This window comes from Ambystoma mexicanum, chromosome 13 (assembly GCF_040938575.1).
Source record: "Ambystoma mexicanum isolate Mex_15411 chromosome 13, UKY_AmexF1_1, whole genome shotgun sequence".
Taxonomy (NCBI): domain Eukaryota; kingdom Metazoa; phylum Chordata; class Amphibia; order Caudata; family Ambystomatidae; genus Ambystoma; species Ambystoma mexicanum.
Genome location: NC_090938.1, coordinates 653,136,790 through 653,159,002, shown reverse-complemented (window position 1 = coordinate 653,159,002; position 22,213 = coordinate 653,136,790).

Here is a 22,213-nt window from a genome sequence, read left to right as displayed (position 1 = left end):
AATGAAATAAATTGAATGACTCCTTATCTATTTAAATCCTATTCGCTTAACAACCAGCAGCCGATGGATGAAGGGAATATGCAGCCGGTGTATTGTGTCTGCAGCAGCTTACCTTCGCAAAACGTGGCCCACCAGCTCGAGCAACAGCAGTAAACGGCGGTATAGATTTCTCGGTCTACCTGCCACAAATCATTATCTCCAGTTTGGGAGGGATTGCATTTCAAAGTTCCATGCAGGGGCGGATTGGGCCACCGGCCAATCGGCCTGTGGCCAGGCCGAAATCAGTCCCTGGGACTGGGGGCCGGTGTCATTCATTTCACCTGGGAGGGTCTGCGAAAAGAGGAAGAAATAAAAAGCTGGTTTGCGAAAAGAGGAAGAAGAAGAGGAAAAAAAACAGCTTGCCTGCGCGGCCTGGGGCATCCTCATTGGCCTGGCAGGTGTCATGTGTAGGGAAGAGTTGGAGCAGATAAGCTGAAGTGCTCTCTGATCGCTACTTCTCATTGGCCACAGCGTAGCGGGGGAATATGTGGCCACACCCAGGATTGAGTGTGGGTGTGTGGCGTTTCCTCCTGGACCAGCAGCAATCTCTGCCAGACACGTCCCAGCTCCCCGTCCCCAGAATCGGGCACTGGAGCCGATGTGCGAGGTAAGAGGCTCTCGCTCTCTTCCTGCTGGCCCCGGTTTTCCCGTGATTGAGACCACATCCTTGATGCAAGGCCCCCCCCTGTGGCGCTGCCCGATGACGGGCTCACGCGGCGGCGTGACGTGTCACGCCGCCGCAGTGTGTATAAATAAAGGGGGCGTTCCCGGCCGCATCAGAGCGACCGGGAAGCCCTAACTGAAAGGACTGGTGCCCGTGTGAGTCCTTTGTGTGGAGGGGCTTACGGGACTGCGTGGGGGCTCTGACCCGCCCCCAACAGTGGCGACGAGTGGTGAGGGAGACCCGGGCCCGGCGGTGAAATCATTCCGACCAAATTTTTGAATGGAAGCGGAACGAAGCGTCGCTTCGCTTCATGCCGGGTCGCGGGACGCACACGCGGCCGGCGGCCATTTTGTCTTGTAGGCCGTGAAACTTCACAAGGCTCCGGTTTGGAGCGTGAAGACAACACGGGCCTAATTTTTGGAAAAACTCGAAGTGGGAAATATAACCTGCACGCCCATGCCGGTTTTGTGCATTTCTACCCAGTTTTGGGACTCTTACGTCGTGTGAAGGCCAGGAGAAGGACCAACATCACAGGGCCTGTCCAGGCCCATCCATTGCCTAGGCTCAATTTTTGGAACTCCCAGGTCTATCTGGACTTCGGCAAGGTGAATCCACTGTTTTCTCTTTGTCTCCTTCATCATCAAAGCGCTGTGGCTTCTTCGTTGGTTCCTTCATCATCAGGTTTGGCTGCATGTTGTACCTCCATTGGTGCCCTGCCTGGAAAGGAAGGAGTTTGAGTTGCGGCCCTCAGGACAATAGGTGGGGGGTGCCTGTGCGCTCAAACCCATGGGTGACTCTGATGATTCGGACAGTGGTGTTGCAGCTGCGTCACTTCCCTGCGACCGTGGCCAGGCAGCTGCTCAACAACAGGCTGTCCTACCTCCGGTGATCCAAGCTCCTGCAGGACTGCTACCTGGACAACCAGGGCTTCCCATCATGGCCCAAGCACGAGCACCCGCGGCCCATGCCGCCCTGCAGCCCATTCCCGAGTTCGACGCATCGGGCCCACCCTCGAGCATGGGGCCCCGATGGAGAAGATGGGTGAGTCGCCTCGACATGTATTTCAGGGCTGCACAGGTGACGGATGACGACAGCAGAATTGCCACCATGCTGTACTCGGCAGGACCTGCAGTCCAGGAAATATTTGAATCACTTACACCCATTAATAACTCTTACGACGCGGCCAAGGCGTCACTCCTGGCGCACTTCCTCCCCCTTGCAAACGTGGATTATGAGAGGTTCGTCATGCTCTCGGCTAAGCAGAAGGAAGAGGAGACACTGGACACTTTCTACGGTCGCTTACGCCGCCTCTCCCTCGGATGTGCATGGGGAGACGCAGACGACATGATGCGTACGATGCTGATCCAGGCATGCTCCTCGGGCAAGCTCAGGAGGCAAGTCCTGAGAGAGCCAGGCCTCACGCTGCCCCGCATACTGGAGCTGGGCAGATGCCACGAGGTAGCGGAGGCCCGAGCCAGCAAGATGGAAGCAGGGTCTCGGTCGGTGAGATCAGAGGAAGTGTGTGTTGTGTGGCGAGGTGGCCGAGGTGTGAGACGCCCAGGTGGAGGACCCCGAGACAGGGCAGGAAGAGGGGGGGAGTCGTGCCAGAAGTGCGGGTACGACCTCCCTCACATGACAGAGTGCCCTGCGGTTGGAAAAACCTGCGGGAGGTGTGGATTGGCCGATCACTTCTCGAGGGTATGTCGTGCGGCCATGCCAGTGATGGTGCCGAGGGGTCAGGCACGGATATGGACTCCGCGCCAGAGCCAACCGCCCAGTGTAGCCCAGGTGGAGCAGGGTGAGGCCGAGCCACAGGCTGAGGGAGCTGAGGAAGACGAAGAGAACGTCTTTTTTGTCTCCAGCGTAAAAACACTCAGGAAAAAAAGCAGGAGACAGCCGAGATGTGTAGTGGAGATCAACCACTCCCCAGTCCCGGTGCTCGTGGACACTGGCGCCTCCGTCAACGTGATGGCCAGAGGACATTTTGACTCTCTCAAACCCCTCCCAGGTCTGGCCACACCGAAGGCCCGCATATTTGCGTTTGGGGGCCAGGAACCGATACCGCTAGACGGTGCCTTCGTGGCGGATGTGGAACATGATGGCTCACACATCAAGGCTCGATTCTACGTGACCCCGGTGAGCAGCAATACCTTGCTCAGCTGCGCGGCTGCAGAGGCATTAGGGATCGTAAGCTTCGCATACTCCGTCCACCTGGAGGATATCCATGATCTCCTGGACAAGTATGCTGCCCTCTTCAGCGGCATTGGAAAGATGACGGGGGAACCCATTCGACTACACATCGATGAGTCGGTACAGCCCATCGCACTGAAACACCGCCAAGTACCCTTTCACCTAAGGGGGCTGGTAGATAAGGAGCTGGACAATTTGGTGAGCCTGGATATCATCGAGAAAGTGGAAGGCCCAACCCCGTGGGTGTCTCCGATCGTGGTGGCCAGAAAGCCCAAGCAACCTGACTCAGTTCGCATATGCGTGGACATGAGGCTCCCGAACAAAGCGATCAGAAGGGAGCGGCATCTTACGCCAACGATCGATGACATCATTGCTGATGTTCAAGGGGCTCGATTTTTCTCCAAACTGGACCTCCGAGCCGGCTATCACCAGGTCGTCCTTCATCCAGAGTCCCGGTACATAACAACTTTCACCACCCACCGGGGTCTGTATCGATACAAGCGGTTGAGCTTCGGAGTGTCGTCTGCCGCTGAAGTGTTCCAAAATATCATCAGGGGCGCCCTAGCAGATCTGGAGGGCGTCCTTAACATTAGCGACGACATTTTGGTGTTCGCCAAAACCGAAGTGGATCACATGAAGAGGCTGGGAAAGACTTTGGAACGACTTCAATCTCTGGGCCTCACCCTTCACCGGGAAAAGTGTGAATTCATGCGCTCCTCCATTGAGTTCTTCGGCTTCATACTCAAGGAGGGGGGGGTGTCGCCAGACCCGAAAAAGGTCCAGGACATCAAAGCGGCGAAAGCCCCCGAGTCGGTGACCGACGTGAGGAGTTTCCTGGGGATGGTAACCTACTGTGGGCGGTTCATCCAGAACTTAGCGTCGAGATCTGAACCACTCCGGGCGCTGACCAAGAAGGAATCACCATGGCAGTGGGGCCCCCTTGAACAGGCCGCCTTTGAGGACATTAAGGGTGCCCTCACAGCGGAGGACACTATGGCGTTTTTCGACCCTGCATTAGAATCTGAGATCGTGGTCGATGCAAGTCCTTTCGGGTTGGGAGCGGTGCTGACGCAGGTGGACCGCAACGGGAGTGTTCGACCTGTGGCATATGCTAGCAAAGCCCTCACCGAGACTGAACAGAGGTACTCCCAGATCGAGCGGGAGGCCTTGGCGGTGCTGTGGGGCTGCAGACACTTCCGGCTCTACGTCTTGGGACGTCCGGTGACGGTGGTTACTGACCATAAACCACTGCTTCCGATACTGGTGGGCTCCTCTTCGAAACCACCGGCGAGAATCGAGAGGTGGATGCTCGCCCTCCTGGAATATTCTGTTACCCTGGTGTACAGGCCAGGGGCCAACAATGCCGCGGACTACCTCTCTCGTCATCCGGGAGTGGGCGGGGGAGAGGGGTATGACACCTGCGGAGAAGAAGCGGACAGTCATGTTCGTATGGTGGTGGAAGCGGCAACACCAAATGCGATGTCCCTAGAGCAGTTGGAGGCTGCGGCGGCTGAGGATGAGTGCTTTCGAATTCTAAAAGACTCAATGCGTAATGGGTCGTGGAAGTCCATCCTCGAAGCGGTGGCCGGGCGCACGCAAGAAGCCAAAACAGTATTGGAGCAGTTATGGAAGGTGAAGGAGGAGCTGTCGTTCTCGGACTCGGGGCTGCTACTCCGGGGTGACAGGATTGTTGTTCCGCAATCGAAGGTGAGCGATGTGATCCATCTCGCCCACCATGGACATCAGGGCGCCGCCAAGACCAAGGCGCGGCTCCGGTCGAAAGTCTGGTTTCCAGAGTTAGAGAGAAGGGTGGATGACTTCGTGGCGGCCTGCGTATGGTGTCAGGCGGCCTCCCCTCTGCAGCGAGAACCTGCCATTGAGGCAATGCCCCGAGGCACGAGGCCGTGGGAGATCGTCCACGCCGACTTTGGCTCAACATCAGTGGGCACCCATTTCCTGGTGATAGTCGAACACTCAAGATACCCGGAAGTCGAGTTCGTTGACTCAGTGGCCTTTGAGCATGTGGTGGTAGCGATGGAGAAAATATTTGCGGCCCATGGCGTTCCCCACACCCTATGCTCCGACAACTGTTCGCCCTTCCAAAGTGAGCGATACTCCGAGTTGCTGGAGAGCTGCGGAATACAACACCGGAAGATATCCCCCCTGTGGCCCCGAGCGAACGGGGATGCGGAGAGACTGATGCGGACCCTGAACAAAACCTTCCGAATTGCTCAGGGGCAGGGTCAATCTTTACAACGTGCCCTCTATCAGTTCCTTCGGGTGTACCGAACCACCCCACATGCAGCCACGGGAGTGGCTCCGGCAGAGGTGTTATTCAAGAGATGCCCCCGGGGGTTGTTGCCGGAAGTTGGGGAGAAAGAGCCGGGGGTCATCGATAATGAGCGGGTGGAGGCTCAAAGGCGAGTCCGAATTGAACAAGAAAACCTGCGCCGGGGTCTCCGCCCTCAGAGACTTGAACCAGGGGATGAGATCCTCATCCGCAATCTACACCCCCACGGGAAGTTATCACTCCCCTATGAACCGGAACCCTTGGATGTAGTGGCGGTGAAGGGGTCCATGGTGACGGCCTCGGATGGACGATGAGCTGTCACCCGAAACGTGAGCTTCTTCAAGAAGCTGGGTGATCCAAGAACTGACACCCCGCCCGAACCGGATCCACCAGACATGCCTGCTGACGGAGGTCTCTGTGACGAGGTGCCCGAATCCCCAGTCCGGGGAGAGGCGGCGGAAGGACGTCACGCGCCGGAGGTGGGCAGGAGGTACCCCCAGAGGACTGGGCGAGGGAAACCCGCCTACCTCGGCGAATATGTCGTGGGACAATTGGCTAGTGAACTGGGATGAGCGGATCTGGGTGGATGACATTAAAGGGGTTTCTTTGGGTGTGCAGTAGTGTTTACAGTAGATGTGTGGTTTTCTAGTTAATAAAGTTAATGTTATTGTGTTCTGTTGTTCCTCCCAGAAAAGGAGGAGTGTGGCGCTGCCCGATGACGGGCTCACGCGGCGGCGTGACGTGTCACGCCGCCGCAGTGTGTATAAATAAAGGGGGCGTTCCCGGCCGCATCAGAGCGACCGGGAAGCCCGAACCTGAAAGGACTGGTGCCCGTGTGAGTCCTTTGTGTGGAGGGGCTTACGGGACCGCGTGGGGGCTCTGACCCGCCCCCAACACCCCCCACGACCCCCGGGGGCCCATGAACCTTTGCTTGGCCACAGGGGCCAGGGCCTGGTGCTTGCCTCTGGCGGCCTTGTATGCATTCAACTGTCCTGCATGCTGAATAAAGGAGTCTCTCTAACGGATGTGTTATCATCAGGGCACAACAAATGCCTTCTCTGCCCAAGCCTTCTCTCTGCACTTCTAATTTGGAGCCAGAAGAAAATTGTGAATCGGAAGGGTGTATGTTTTTTCTTTCGCTTTTTTTGTGAACCAAGAGTTGTGCCATTCATGCACTGCGCTTGTCGTGTATGAATGACATTTCCCAGCCAGCAGAGTCCTCGTCCCTGAATAGTGACTGCTGGGCTCAAACCCCTCTGAACTCTAGCCCCATTGGCACGTGATGGTAACAAGGACTATAATACACGTGCAGTGGAGTCGTGGGCGGGGCAGATCACTGCTGCTGCTCCTAGCGCAGGCCAGGCAACGCGCATCAGCCTGGAATGGGCCTATCAAGGTAAAAAATCACAGAGAGAAAAAAGTAATGTACGAAGAAAGACAAACAAATTAAAATAAACTGGATTTTATTTCTTTGATGGCGATCATTGGCATAATTATTGTACCCTCTGAATCTGAAATGGTTACGCCTTTCTGAAACGGTATGTTGAGTTAATGTAGCATTTCCTTTTCACATTTCTGAGTATGTTGGTGAGCAATAGCTTGGGTTTGACATTGAATATACATATTTTCATGTTATAATTTGAGATGTTTTCTGTGTTAAATAACAGTTATTTTATGACTGGGTCCACCCAGGCATGTTTATTATGTGTGGGGTTGCACCCAACATATGTTCAGAGCAGTTTTTCCTCTGGTTACGATTGATGTCCACTGTCAGTGCTGGGTGTGGCGCCCTGTCCTGGAATATCATGTATCTGATAAAGTTGAATCGAGGTGCATTTGCAGAGCTATTCGTGAGTCACATGTCTGAAATGGCAGAGGCTACTGCAGAATAGGACTGGGGAGCATCGCCAAAGTTGTGCTGAGTCCTGGTGCGGGAATGGCAGTGGCTGTTGATGGTTAGGAATGAGGTGCATTGGCAGAGTTCCGTGTCCCGTAGCAATATAGAAATGGCTTGAAACCGACGTGCATTAGCAGAGCTGAGCATCAGCACAGAAATGGCTGAGGTTGCTGCTGCCAGGGCTAAATTGCACTGGCAGAGCGGGTGTTTGGTTTCAAATGCCAATTTAAGGAGGGGAAGAGTTATTTGCTTGGAATTTCGAATTACGGTGCAATGTATTTCTGAGGAGAATAGCCAATAATGATTTGTGAGCACCGCTCCGCATAAGCTTAGCTGCACATGAGAACAAAATATTGGTATATATACTTCTGCTTGCAGAAGGTAATGTGCTAAGTGCAGAAATCCATTTGTCACTTAACTAAATTCTCGTCACATTAAGATAATTTACAACAGCCACTTGAACCTGCCAGCGCATCAGTCTCAAAGGTTGTGGGTGAATTTCAGATATCATGGGGGTTTGTGGGGAGCGGTGCAGGCCAGTAGGGAACATAGTTCCACAGAACTACTTCTTTTCATACACTTCGACCACTGATTGCTGGATGTTTTAAGTTCTGACAATGAAAATAAAGTTAGCCAAGCAGTCCGACTAGATGCAATAAAAGGAGCACTATTGAGTAGTTCGGTTTATTAACTTCTGCTAAACTTTCAGTAAACCATTTTGATAAAACATTTTATGCATAGAGAAATTTGTTTTCTGTCTTCCGACTGTATTATCATCAAATGCTCAGGTGCTCAGGTGCTCACAGCCCACGACATATGGACAGTGTATGCTATGCTAAGTACTCAAATCATAAGGCCCACTCCCCATCTGCCACGCACACACAAACACACACACTCTCTGATGGATCAGGGTGCTGGGGCAACACCATTTTGCCTCAGGTTCCCCCTGGAGTTGTGTTGTGGCCCGAGTACGGAGGGCACAGGCATTAATGCCCCCTTCCATGTATTACACACCCATGGACACATTATGGCAAAACAAGACCCAAACCAGACCTGAAACGGCCAGGCATAAAATACATGTGACATACAAGAATGGCTAAGCCTATAAAATAATGTGCACTAGGTATGCAGTCATCAGTCAATGGTCGACTCCTTTGCACCCAGAGAGGACAGGACATTTAAACATCACAACAGTCCTATGTAAACAAAGGTATCCATATCTTGACGCGCACAAATGGAGCTGTATACAATCTTGCGTGCTACAAACCATTTTTGAGCCTCTGCACGTGAAGTGTCCTGCAAAGCCATTTTGAAAAGTTGGCCACCCTATTGCAAAGGGCAATTTATCCAGGCGTGAGTTTTTGGGATAGCATTTTCTGTAAAGTCATGAATTGACGTGATTCACGGATGATGGTTTGAGGGGTGGGTCACTTTTTTGAGGCGAGGGGTGGGCCACTTTTTTTGGGTGCCTGGGCCTATTTCTTGTCCCAGACTGACCCTGCCCCACCCCACACACACATCTTTGGTAGCAGGTATGGTCAGTACACCCCACCACATTTTTTCAAAGTTGAAAGTAAACCCACTTGTGATTTTCTGCGAGGCCCTTTGCTCCCGCAGAAGAGACCGCGCCAGTCAAGTGATGAAATGCTGAATACCAAGTCGGCGGTAATGGGATTATTGCATGAAATCCTAGCAGTAATGGTGTACATCACTGGCTGTATCGCAGATCTCAAGGTGTAGTTTGGTAGTGTGCAGGGTCTAACGCATAGCGACTTGCGCTGGTCATCCTGTAGTAAATGTTAATCTGTGCTTGCAATGCAGTGATGGGGAGACTGCGCTCCAACTAGACGATCATGAAGTGATGTAACCTGTTTATTTGCCTTCCTAGAAAAAGAAGGGGAGTGGTCTAAACATGATGGAAATACTGTGCAAGCAATTTTTCTAAAGATCTTTATGGATGTGAGTGGTGTAGGAGTGGTTTTTGAAAGCGTGCACAGGTGGGTGTCAACAAAGACTAGAGCGAGAGCAATAGTTGCTCATTGCTGCTATTCTAATAATAATGAGGCTATCTTTAATTCTTTAGGAGGCCTGAGAATGTGCTACACCAGGGAGCCAAAATCGGTGGGTCTTCTTTCAGCATAGATGGTGAACAGGAAATGGGGGTGAAATAGAGGTGGGGCTTCCCTTTCTCAATGCCCAAAATACCAGTCGGTGGCACTGAGGATCGAGGAAAAACATCTCAATGGAACTCTTGGAAGGCAAAAGAACAACATGAAGCGGAGACTTAGTCCTAGACCTAAATGGAGAGATATTGGCTTATTAAATTAAAGCCATATATAACCAAGGAGACTACGTAATCTAGAAGCCAGGGATGTCATTTCACCAAAATGCCAGGGATAATGGAAGTGACATCACATGACCCTTAATGACATCACCGGAAGTGATGTCATTTGACCCAACCCCAAGTGAGATCATGGGAAGTGATGGCAAGCGACCTTCAGATTTTCAGATGCGTCTAGCACCTGTTTCCAGGTGCTTTCATTTCATCCAAGTGGGGTCTATATGTAAAACATACATAATGCAGTACTTGTAACAGGGTAACCAAATCTGTAATACAGGCTACACCTAGTGTATGAAACATCTATAGATCAATGGACACAGAAAACTTGCTATCTGTGGCGTCGCTGTGTTAAACAAACCAAAAAAACACTGACCTAGGGAGGCGTGTGCTGCTATTTACCCAGGAGCAAAATGCTGCACAGGAAAGGCCTGAACATTAAATCATTGACCAGCATTTAGTATCAACAAAATTCCCTGGTTATAAATGTATCTGAGTCCGCTACCACTACAATAGAAGAAACCTATTAGACTGGTCTGCGTGCACACAGGGGAGTGCACCTAATGTTATCTTTGCTGGAGCATATTACCTGGGAAAGGTTCTTTCAACATACCCAAGAACCCCCATTGTTCTTATTATCGAAGTGTAATACTGGGTGCCAGAGAACTTAAAAGGCTGCCACCATTTAATGTAATATCATTGCTGCACACACAAATCTTTGGCACCACACAGTTATTTTAAATTGAAGGTACTCACTGGCAGACTTCAAGGTGCACACTACCCTTTGACCAACAACGGCGTAGCACACAATTTGGGGGGTCCCTCCTGTGAGCCATGCTGTGGGGGCCGCCTCAAGCTCCTTAACCAAGCACAGGGCACGCCACACCCCGTGCTGGCCCGGGCGACCACGTGTGCGCAATGTCCATGATGATTATGGCTTGTAGGGGCATGTATTACTCCAAGTGAAATAAATAAACATGTTTTTTAATCAAAGGTCAAATGATTCACGTAGCATAGAAATAAGGGGGTGGTGCCAGATCCACAAATATATAGCAGACACCAGCGGTGGCTGGTGATTTTGTTTTTTGGAGGGTATCAATATTTGCCACTAGTATGCAATTGCGACTGAGCATGAACTAATGAAAATGTGTTTTGGGGGCTCTGGGGGGGATTCTGCCCCCTCCCCAGAGAAAATATTTTGAATAATGGGTTATAAATTATAAGTTACTCACCGTAGTGACTAACGTACTCTTAGTCCATAGTCCCCTTCCCTCCATACTGTATGGGTGTCCCTTCCAAGGGACGGGAGAAGGAACCTTTTTCACCAAAAAAAAATGCACTACCCTGTCTCCGCCCTCCGGTGCCACGCCTCAGTCCCCATTGATGCGTTGACAATAGATTTAACATTGCCTAATGACACCAGTATTATTAGGGGGGAGGTTGGTGGGACGTATGGACGAAAGGGGACTATGGACTAAGAGTATGTTAGTCACTACAGTGAGTAACTTATAATTACTCTTACGTCCTGTCCCCTCTCCTCCATACTGTATGGGCGATTACAACTGATGTAGCCCCATGGTGGAGAGGAGACCCTCCTTAAGCAAATAGGTTCCTGAGAACCGCCTGTCCGAGAGCCGCATCAGATCTAGAGCCAGCATCCAAACAGTAATGCTTGCAGAAAGCCGAGGGAGAGGCCCAGGTGGCCGCCCTGCTTATGACTTGCCAAGGGACATGACGCTGGAATGCGATTGCCGTTGCCTTTGTCCCGACTGCGTGGGCATGCATGTTGGCCGGGAGCAGCTTGTGCTGGCCCTTATACGCTTCTTTGATGGCAGAGACCATCCAGCAGTATATGGAAGCCTTAGAGGCCCGATAGCCTGGCCTAGAGCCGCGGAAAGTGACACAGGGCGTCTGACTTGCGGAAGCCCCTGGTCCTGTCCAAGCAGAATTTTAGGGTACGCCTGACATCCAGGCAGTGCAGCACTCTCTGTGCTTCGTCCTTGAGATCGGGAAAGAATGTAGGGAGGACTATCTCCTTGTTCAAGTGAAATGGAGATGGAAACTTGGGCAGAAATGCTGGGTGTGTCCGCATGACTACCTTGTCCCTGTGAAAGGTGGTATATGGTTCAGAGGCGACCAGCGCCTGAATCTCGCTGACTCTGCGAGCTGAGGTAAGACCGACTAGTAAGGCCATCTTGATGGTGACCAGCCTAATGTCCACGGATGCCATTGGCTCGAATCGCTTGTGCGCCAGGGTGCCCAAGACTATATTAAGGTCCCACACCGGGTGCGGTCTCTTGACGGGCGGGTAGAGCCTGGCGAGACCAGTCTGGTGTTTCTTGATGATAGGGTTGGAGGAGGAAAAGATGCATTCCTCCGAGTTCCTGTAAACCCCCATACTTGCGAGGTATGTACGGCAGGTGTCGACCTGTACGCCTGAGTGAGCAAGGTGCGCCGAAAAGGAGAGCACATCGTCCAAATTGCAGGTCAGGGGTCAATTCCCTTGGAGTCTGCCCAGTGGCAGAATCTGGTCCAAATTGCTCTTGTACTGTGCCCTGGTGGCTTTGCTCCTGGTGCCCTATATGATTTCCAGATTTGCCTGTGAGAGGCTAAGGTGCCGAAGCGTTACCTGCGCAGGTACCACGGTGTGAGGGCTAGTTTCCCTGGCGCGGGGTGGATGATCCTGCCTCCCGGCTGTGCCAGAAGGTGCGCTGGGCCCGTCGGGATGTGTATCGGAGACTCTAACGATAGGCTGAGGATCTCAGAAAACCATGGTCTGGCTGGCCACCATGGGGCAATCAGAATGAGGAGTCGTCGGTGCGACTCCTTGATCTTGCAAATTACCCTGTGGATCAGGGGGGTGGGCGGAAAGGCGTAGGCCTTCATGCCGGTCCACTGGAGGTGAAATGCATCGCCCAGAGAGCCGGGGTCCTGACCCTGCCAGGATGCGAACTGGGGGCACTTCTTGTTGTGCCAGGTGGCAAAGAGATCCACCTCTGGATGGCCCCACTTGTTGAAAATCTCATGAGTAACAAGGTCGTTTAGCTGCCTCTCGTAATTGTCCGCTCCCAGCCTGCTGAGCCTGTCCGCTTCCAGGCTGGATTCCCCCGGGAGGTGGACTGCCAAGAGGAAAATTTCGTTTTCCAAGGCCCATTCCCATGTGCTGATCGCCGGTCTGCACAGAGGAGGGGATCTGGTGCCTCCCTGCTTGTTGACGTAGTACATGCTGGTCGAGTTGTCTGTCTGCATGAGGACAACCTTGCCCTTGAGAAGTGGTAGGAATGCTCTGAGCGCTAGCCAGATGGCGTTCAGCTCCAACCAATTGATGTGATATTCCTGCTCCTGTCGAGTCCAGGTGCCGTGGACCGAGAGATCGTCCAGGGTGGCTCCCCAGCCCTCGAGCAAGGAGTCTGTGGTGATGGTGGCCTGTGGAGACGGCGTCCAGAAAGGCTTGCCCGTCCGTAGGTTGCAGTCCCTGGACCACCAAGTTAGGTCCGGATGGAGAGATGGAGGAACGTTGATCCTTTCGGATTGAGAGCCCTGCTCCAGACTCCATGAGGCTGCAAAGTGCAGCTGAATCCTTCTCATCCTTAGTCTCGTGTGCGGGACGGCTAGGAGCACCGCCGCTAGTAGACCCAGGAGACGTTGATACCACCAAGCCGAGGTCCCTTCTCTGCTGAGGAAGTGAAAGATGGCCCACTTGATGGCCGAGATCTTGTCTACCATCAGGAAGACCTTCTCTGAGCACGTGTCCCAAAAGAGTCCCAGGAACGTCAGTCTGCGTAGGGAGCAGCTGTGGCTTCTTGAGGTTGAGTGAGAAGCCCAGGCCGTGCAGTCTGTTCATAAGGGCATGGGAGGAGTGGTGGACCGCCTCCGGAGATGTAGCCCTGACAAGCCAGTCGTCGAGGTATGGATAGATGTGGAAGCCCTGCTCTCTGAGGAGGGTCGCTACTGCGTTCATGAGTCTGGTAAAGACTCTGGGGGCCGAGTTGAGGCCAAACGGGAGGACCTTGTATTGGACATGGAAGCCCATGATCCTGAACCGTAGGAAAGAACGATGGGGCTGCCAAATCCGGGACATGTAGGTACGCGTCCTTCAGGTCTAGGGAGCACATCCAGTCTCCCATGTCCAATGTCTACGCTATAAAAGCTGGCATAACCATCTTGAACTTTTGCAGGGGTAAGGAGAGGTTGAGGGTGGAAAGGTCCAGCACAACTCTCGGGCCCGCCTGGATCTTCTTCTGAATGGTGAACATCCTGGAGCAGAAGCCAAAGCCTTGCTGGGAGGCTGGAACTTCCTCCACGGCCTGGCTCTCTACGAGCGACTGGATCTCCGCCAAAATAGTTGCTGTCCCAACCTGTGGGAGTGGGGGGGAGGAGGGAGGAGAGAGGAGAGGCTGGGAGGGGTAGGCAGTACACCGTGGATACTACCCAGAGGATCTAGGGTCCGCGAAATTCTGGTGCCAGAAATCTGCATGGAGAGCAAGTCTGCCCCCCCACTGGAGACAACTGGACCTGAAGTGGCGTGCCATGTCTTCTTTCCCGCTGAGGAGGGGGACTGAAAAAAGCCCTTACTCCCCCCCCCCCCCCCCCCCTTTGTTGTTTGCACCTGCTCTGAGGCGGCGAGCGGTCCGGCTGCCTGGATCTACGTTCCTGGAAGCAGCAGAACCCTCCATATGTACGACCCTTCTCTGAGCGCTGCTGAGATTGGGTGTAAGATTTGGGCGTGGTCTTTGTAAGAATGGACAAAGATTTTGCCATTTATGAGCTGTTCTTCTTCTTGTCCAGCTCTTCATCTGTAGTGGAGTGGAAGAGGTCCCCCTCCTCGAACGGCAGATCTAGAAGGTGCTCCTGGATGTCCGGGTTGAATTTCGTCACCCGGAGCCAGGCTATGCGCCTCATGTCGGTGGCAATGCAGATGGCTCGGCCCGAGGTATCTATATGCGCCACAGTGGATTCCATGAGGTCATGCGCCACGAGCTTGGCCTCCGCTAACCCTGCCTTGAAGCGTGATTGGCATTGGGAGGGGAGTTCCGGGAGGAAGACCGCAATTTCCCGCTATAACCGTTGGTTGGCGGCAGCCAGTATGGCATCTATGTTGGTCTGACGCAGGTGCAGGGAGGCGTTGGAGTAGATCTTCTTGCCGTAAGCCTCCAAGATCTTCTCCTCCTTTCCTAGCAGCGCCGCTGAGGACGACTGCGGCTTGGAGTAAAGTGATGCCGCGGTGATTACCGAGGAGTGTGGCTGAGGATGGGTTGAGAGCAAGAGTGTGTCCCCCCTCCATCTGCCTGTTCTTGGCGTCCAGGCGTCAGTTGACTGGCTGGACCAAGTGGGGCTTGAGCCAACCCTTCTTGGTCAGGGAGACTACATTGGTTTTCAGTGGAATCCCCGTGTTGGCAGAGGGACGTCTTGTGAGGACTTCATCCAGAACCCCCTCTGCCGGCTGTTCGACCTCGGGCTGAGGGAGGCCTAGGTACTCCGCCAGGCCAGCAAGACGTTTATGGAAGGCCCTGGCTGAGGATGGCATGTGTCCTGCGGATCCGGAGGATCTTGTGGAGGAGGAGGGTTACATGGCGCTGGAGGCTGGGGTACAGAGGCCGCAGCCGGAGGCTGAGGAGGCGGCAGAGGTTGTGGAGTTGGCTGTGGAGCTGGAGGAGGTGGCTGCACCGGGGTCAGGGAGCCCGATGGAGGCATCTGTGGTGCTGCTAGCATGGCAGGGAGAACTTCCCTGACCGCGTCATTGATGATAACCCCCGTCTGAGGAGACCTCATGAGGCTGAGGAATTTATCAAAGAGCACCTCCTCGTTGGCCGAAGAGGTGGCAGGGGGTACCGACAGGGTAGCGGGGGACTGCTGGAGCCGCTGCGTACCCAGTCCGAATGGACGCACAGGAAAGCTGCCCTGCGCATATGAAGGGTAAACTGTAGGCCACGTACCTGGTTGCGACCAATCCCACCTTGACACTTGTTCTTCGCTGAATTCGTGGAATGGCGTCAGATGGGTGCCTCTGTCTGGCGCGGCGGCCATTTTGTCGAGCTGCCTGCCACGTGCCTGCGACGTGTTGCCCAGCCCGCTGGGTCCGGCCTCATCCAGGACTCCCGCGTGTGGATCACGAGCCCTACCCTGTTCCTCGGGTCTCGGCCCAGTAGGTGTAACACCCTCAACCCGGTGGTCGGTAGCGCTGCGTATAGGCACCCCCTCAGACGTCTTGCTGGTATTAGGGCGTAGCCCCTCGGACGTCTTGCCGGTGTTAGGGCGTAGCCCCTCGGACGTCTTGCTGGTGTCAGGGCGTAGCCCCTCGCCCATTGCGCTGGTAAAAGGGCATAGCCCCTCGCGTGTAGTACCAGTACAAGAACCTTCCAGTCCCGCAACACTGCGTCCGGGAGGATCCGAGGACCCCTCCCGGTAGCTAAAGCAGCCTCGGTGCACGTGCCGGTGGAAGGACCTGGCCGGTCCCTCCCGCGCGGGAGAGTCCCTGGGACGGAGTCTCCCTTGTGGGGTCTGCTGGAAAATATCGGCCCTACCTTGGACGATGTTTCACGAAGTTCTGGAGATCCTCTGGAGGCGACTTCTGGAAGAGCTCCCTCCACCTGGCTAGTCTGTTCTTCAGCGCCTTCGAGGACAGCGAGTCACACGCCGAACATGATTGCCAACCGTGGTCTGGGCCAAGGGGGTCTGAAGTTGGAAAGAGCCTGTTGCAGGATGGACACCTGCTGAACCCTGTAGAAGTCGACATGCACCGGGGAGGACCGTGACGCCTGAGGACCGAGTACCTGAATGACGAAAAAGACTAAGAGAAGAAGTATCCACACGTGGAATTACATGGCCGAATCCAAACCCAGGAGCGCTGGTGAATTTGGCCTGTTGACGTGGAAAAGGGGACTGAGGTGTGGCGCCGGTGGGCGGAGTCAGGGCAGCGCATGCTCCCTGGGCCGTGCCTCTAAATTTAAAGGGGAAGATATTTTCTGGTGAAAAAGGTTCCGTCTCCCGTCCCTTGGAAGGGATGCCCATACAGTATGGAGGAAAGGGGACCGGACGTAAGAGTATAGTGCATTACACAGCACACGTTCTGTGAAAACGTGGTTAAAAGACCAACAATTTGGGTAAATGGCTAACAATCGGTTTTGTAGAGTGTAGGGTAAATCATGACAAAAAGTACAATAGCTGCAAGTCACCAAAAGTGCACAGGGCATTTCCCAATGCATTATGCTGGTCCCTGCAATATATGCCAGTATAAAAAACATTTTCATGCTGGCTGTGCCCATACATTTCCATGTTGGCTCTACCAACATATGCTAGTATTCCCATATAAGATCATACTCCTGTTCGCTTTAAGATTTTTTTATTTACTTATAGTATTACTGGCACTGGGTACAAAACTGGCTCTGCCTATATATGCCTGTACTCCATCTAAGAACATACTACCGTTGGATTGGCCGTTTAAAATGCCATGTCACAATATGAAAACTTCTCCAAACCTGGTTCCAATGTAAGCCAGTCTAGTCCCATAAGAACACTTATGCTTCATTCATGATAGATGCTCAGTTAATAAAAAGAAGTCATGGTACAGTAAAAAATACACAGGCCGCTGCACCAAAACATCAGTCTAGCGAGGTAACACTACTTATCATGCTTGCTTTTTTTTAAAGATGCTGAGTAAAAAATGTGATGCCATAGTAAGCAATGGCTAGACTGACTGCACCAAAATGGCAGTCTAGCCAGGTAAAGACGCACATGAACTTGGCTTTGCCCGCAAATACCATTAAAACATGCAAAGTTGATAAAGGATGTGTCAGAAATGCTCTAGTGGTGCCCAGTCTCCGAGGGCCTTACACATGCACACATGCATCCCCTTTCACCCACCGGCCACTCGCTCATACACCCCCTCTCACATTTATTCATACTGCATTCACCACACAGGCACACACACCCACCGCACCCACAACATTCAAATACACAATACCACATTTATACTCATTCACCCACCAGTCACTCACTCGCACCTTCTCTTGCATCCACCCATTGCATTCTCTACAAGGCACACCCACCCACCCAGAACTTTCAGAAGCACACCATCACATTCATACTCATTTACCCACCAGTCACTCAATTGCACACCTTTTCTTACCGCCAGCCATTGCATTCTATACACAGGACCCACACACACAACATTCAAACCCACACTACCACATTCATACGCCTTCACCCACCAATCGCTCACTCATACACCTTTTCTTACATTCACTCATTGCATTCTCTACACAGGCACACACCCACCCACCCAGAACATTCAAAAACACACCATCACATTCATACTCATTCACCCACCGGTCAGTCACTCCCTCCTTCACACACACACACTTTGTCTCTCTCTCTCTCTTTATCTCTCTCACCGTTCACATACACACAGCTGACACGCACTTCACACATACAAAATACAACGCCAGCCCCTACTGAGCGCCTCACCGCTCCAGCCTTCACCCTGATGGGTGAGGACTGGGCCAGGGGCACCTGCTACACCAGGAGCTTCTTTTAAAAAAAATAGTTTTAAATAATTGGGGCCACAGCTGTGATCCTTTGAAACCCCTAATGACGCCCCTGCTAGAAGCTATGATGTTTACATTGGTCACCACCTCTTTGGGACTCTGGGAACCATGGGTGACTGTCCTCTAAGTGATATGTTGCCCAGAGGAGGTAAGAGGGAGTTATGAGTCCCTCGTTCTCTAGCAGGTCTTCTGATGGTCTGGCCTGCTCCCTTGTGCATGGATTCTGGAGTCTGGGCTTCTCAAGGCCTAGCCAAGTAACAGAACCCCCCCCCCCCCCACACCTCGAATTTCAACAGGGACCTACTCTGCTGCTTTAAATGGAACCAGAGGTAAAATTCACCAGAAAAGTAGATGCGAGGTACGCCAAACAACCAATCGAAAAGAAAGGAAAAAGCTCTCCAATCCTTTCCTCAGGCGTCAGTAGTACCCCCTCCACCTCTCACACAGCTGGAACTGCACAATAAAAACATCACCCTTTCTCCATTGATCAGCAGGGTTTGTACTTATAAAGTGCTTTCATGACCTGTCGCGACATGGTTCAACCGACTACACCAAGCAGGGTGTATAGTTCTGGAGTGCTTTATTACTTCTCCTTGTGATCTTCAGACAAGTATTATGTCAATATAATATGTTTAAGATAAAGCACCAGTCAACTCTCTTTCACCAGGTATTGTCTGAGGTTGGCCTGCTTTCTGCATCAAACCTTTGGAGATAGTTCAGTTTCATGACAATAACAAACTTTTCTTCATAGAGCAGTCGGCAAGCTGGTCCTTCCCTACTATGTGAAAATCTTAGTTGGGACAGCTCCCTTTGTCCAGAGTTTGTGTCTGGAATCCTAATGTTCATGTTCAATAAAATAAACCGTTCACACTTATAAACCGTTTCTTATAAAATGCATAAGGATTGGGGTCCCAATCTCCAGGGTTCTCCCCCCCAAGTCCTTTTGGTTGATATCCTGGTGTTGGGTTATTATCACCTCCTGCCCTCTTTCAGGTTTTGTAGACATTGTGCCTTTCTGCTACGAGCAAGTGTTATTTCCTTTCCACTTAATGCCGGAACCTGCTGGGTCTATTTGTCCAATCTTCCAGAGATATGCTGATCACCTACTCTCCCTAGATCCTGATCTTTCTTCTACACCGCCTTTGAACCTGCTCCCCCCTCAATGCTGCATCACATCTTCCAAACCTGCTCCCCCTCAATGCTGCACCACATCCTCCTATCGGGATCCCGTCCAAACCCCTACTTTGGGTGAAGCATGCCCTCTGGGGCTATCCTGCTCTGGTTAGCACCACATTCTGGTGCTCGGCTTCCATCAGTTGCTGCGGTAAATCCACTTATTACCTCCTTAGGTCTCTTTCCTGCCAGCTCCTGCGGTCTTCTGTCGACCCCTTCCTGACATCTCTTCTCTGTCTCGTTTCCAGACACTTCTGCTCCCTCCTCTCTTTCTCTCCAAGCCTCAGTTTCCTTCCTGAGCCTCCAGCCTGCACCAAACTCCTGCTGCAACCTCCTCTTGGCACCAACACCGCCTCTTCCATGCATGTTTTATATGTTTTGGTGACTACTCTGCTGGGGCCAGTCTGGATGGAAGGGTCTGCATCTCGGTATCATTATGGATGCTGCCTGTTGATTGGTTACTGTGTAATCGTTTCCCCCCTTTGGTTTAGAGGATGTCCCTGTTCAAGGTCCGACTCCGAGCAGAGGCTGGACTGCGGTTTTAAAGGACCTGCCTGCCAGTTTGGAATCCTTGTTTTTGTGCATTGATGTATGTGTCTGCTCACAGGGGTCGCTGCAGTGCCAATCCACGCACCTTGGTGGAGCCATGTTGGCATCTGGACCCAGTGTGAGCAGCTTAAGTACCACAGCGTTGTATCACAGGGTTCTTAAAACTGGGGCAATTGTCAGTTTCTCTCACACAGGGCATGCCTTGGGCCTGGGGCTTTTGGCAGGGTCCTTAAAGGATGGGTGGCATTTTGGTCCAGCATGTCTGTCCCCTGCACAGTGATGGCGGAATTATACTGGATGACCAGGAGTTCCACCATAAATCACCCCATGGGCTATCATCTTCCAGCTTGGGCAGAATCCCCTCCCCCCCACCTCCACCCTCCCCTTGGTTACTCAATAGATGTCCAAAGAGTAGGGTGGGGGACTTTGTCACAAGCACTAAAATCGCATTGGAAACACCCATTGGAATTCCAAATGAAAAGGGGAGCAGGTTGGCCTCAGAAATTCGCAATTCCCCAAGCTTTAACCTCTTTACCTGCAAGAAATCAAAATGCCAGTGAGTAAAATGGGCTGCTTAGCAAACAAACACTAACCGCACATGGCATCCATTCTAAATGGCCAACTGGTCGAAGTGTACGAAACGAAGTAGTGGAACTATGTTCCCTACTGGCCTGCACCTCTCCCCACAAACCCCATCACCACGCCCCTCCATCACACAATACACACACCAAAACACATGCTCCTTCTGTTTAGGGAAATGCTCAGTGCAGTGCACTGAATGTGCACGTTTCAACTTCTTCCTATACATTTATTTTAAAACGAAACCATTCCGGAACGGTTTCCTTTTAAAATAAAAGTATAGGAACTGTAACCCTTTATTAAAAGAAGTAGAGGAGCACCGCTCCTGCCCACTTCGACCACGTTACGTGTATTTATTTTGTATTATTATGTCCTTTCTCTGGCTTTCTGAACTACAAAACCACACTCCCAGTTAGATTACTGCAGAGGAACAACTGACCACTCCAGCCTACCAGGAATTAAGCAACTGGCTCAGGCAGTACGAAGGAGGGTCCGTTTCCCCAGACTGGGAGAACGGAAGCAGGAGGGTGTTGGCGAGCAGAGCCAGCTGAAGGACCATGAGACCTGATGGTTTATAGATGTAAAAGGCTGCTGATGGCCACATCTTGTGCACTGGCCGTGACAGACCCAGAAAAGGAGAGGACGCTGGCTGCCTGTTAAAGCCTTGATAACAGACATTGGGAGAAGACCTTGACCTGGGAGGGTAACCTCAAACTGTTGGACTAAATTATAGCCTGACAAATAACCCTGAACAAGAAGGGGCGACAAATGTGATTGGAGTACGATTAGTCCAGCAGGGTGACTTGTGGCTGGAGGGTGATATTCGTTCAAATGTGTACCCTAAGAAAGGAGCATCCAAGGCATGGATCAGAGACTTTAAACTGGGGTTTAGGAAACCCTGGGGGTGGGGAAGCCACCTGCTCCTCAACGCCAGCCCCAGAGGCGGTAAATGGAGGATCACTCCGGGCCCATCGCCTATTCCAAGACTCCAAATTCGGACCATCCCTTCCACCTCTTTACCTCCGCCACCTCAAGGATACAGGATTTAAGCTAGAACGACATAGTAGAAAACCTCCCCCTCCAAACTCAGCAGCAGGGCTTACACAAACAAAACCTTTTTCTTGTAGCACCTCACTGGAAATACCAGCTCGAAACTCCATGAAAAGGGAGGAAAAAGGGTCCCAGGGACTTTAAATTACCCAGGCTTAATCCCTTTTAACTGCTGAAAATGTAGTCCTCCTACTAGCCAAACCACCTTTCTGGGCAGGCTGACATGGATTCAAAATTAACTACATAGCCTCACTTCCAATCAAATCATTGCACTGAAACCACCTGACCCCCATTCAGAGAGCAGACACCTTGTCCGGCCAGTGTAAAAGAGGTTCTGTTTCCTGAGACCAGGTGAGGAGAATCTGGAGTGCAGACGTGCCTTGCAGAACTAGAACAGAGGAAGTTCCAAGAAAGCTGTGAGACGCTCGAAGGACTTCAGCCCTGGAGAGACTGTAGAGTATCACCATACCCTCTCTAGGTGAGGGGTAGTGTGACCTGGTATATCCCCTGTAGAGTAAGGAGAACAAGGGAGTGGTCGAGGGGGTGGTAATGGAGGAGGTAGAGCGAAAAAAAGAGTTTGTGTTGGAGGAGGTAGAGAGACATAAGGAGAAGCAGACTTGTGAGAGAGGTTGAAGTAGTGTCAGGAGGAGGGAGATAGAGAGACGTGGAGGGAGGACTGAGCAGGACATGCCAAGGCAGGTAGAGGTTGGAACCAGAAGAGGGTTAGAGAAGAGGTGATAGGGGACAGAGGTGCCAAGTAGACGACCAGGAGTGGCAAAGCGAGGCCAAAGACTAAATTGGGTGCGGTTACAAGTGGTAAAACCATTGGGGCCTGAGTTGGGTTGCAGCCATAGTACATGTGCTAGAGAACTGGAAAGAATTCTCAACCTGAATCCAA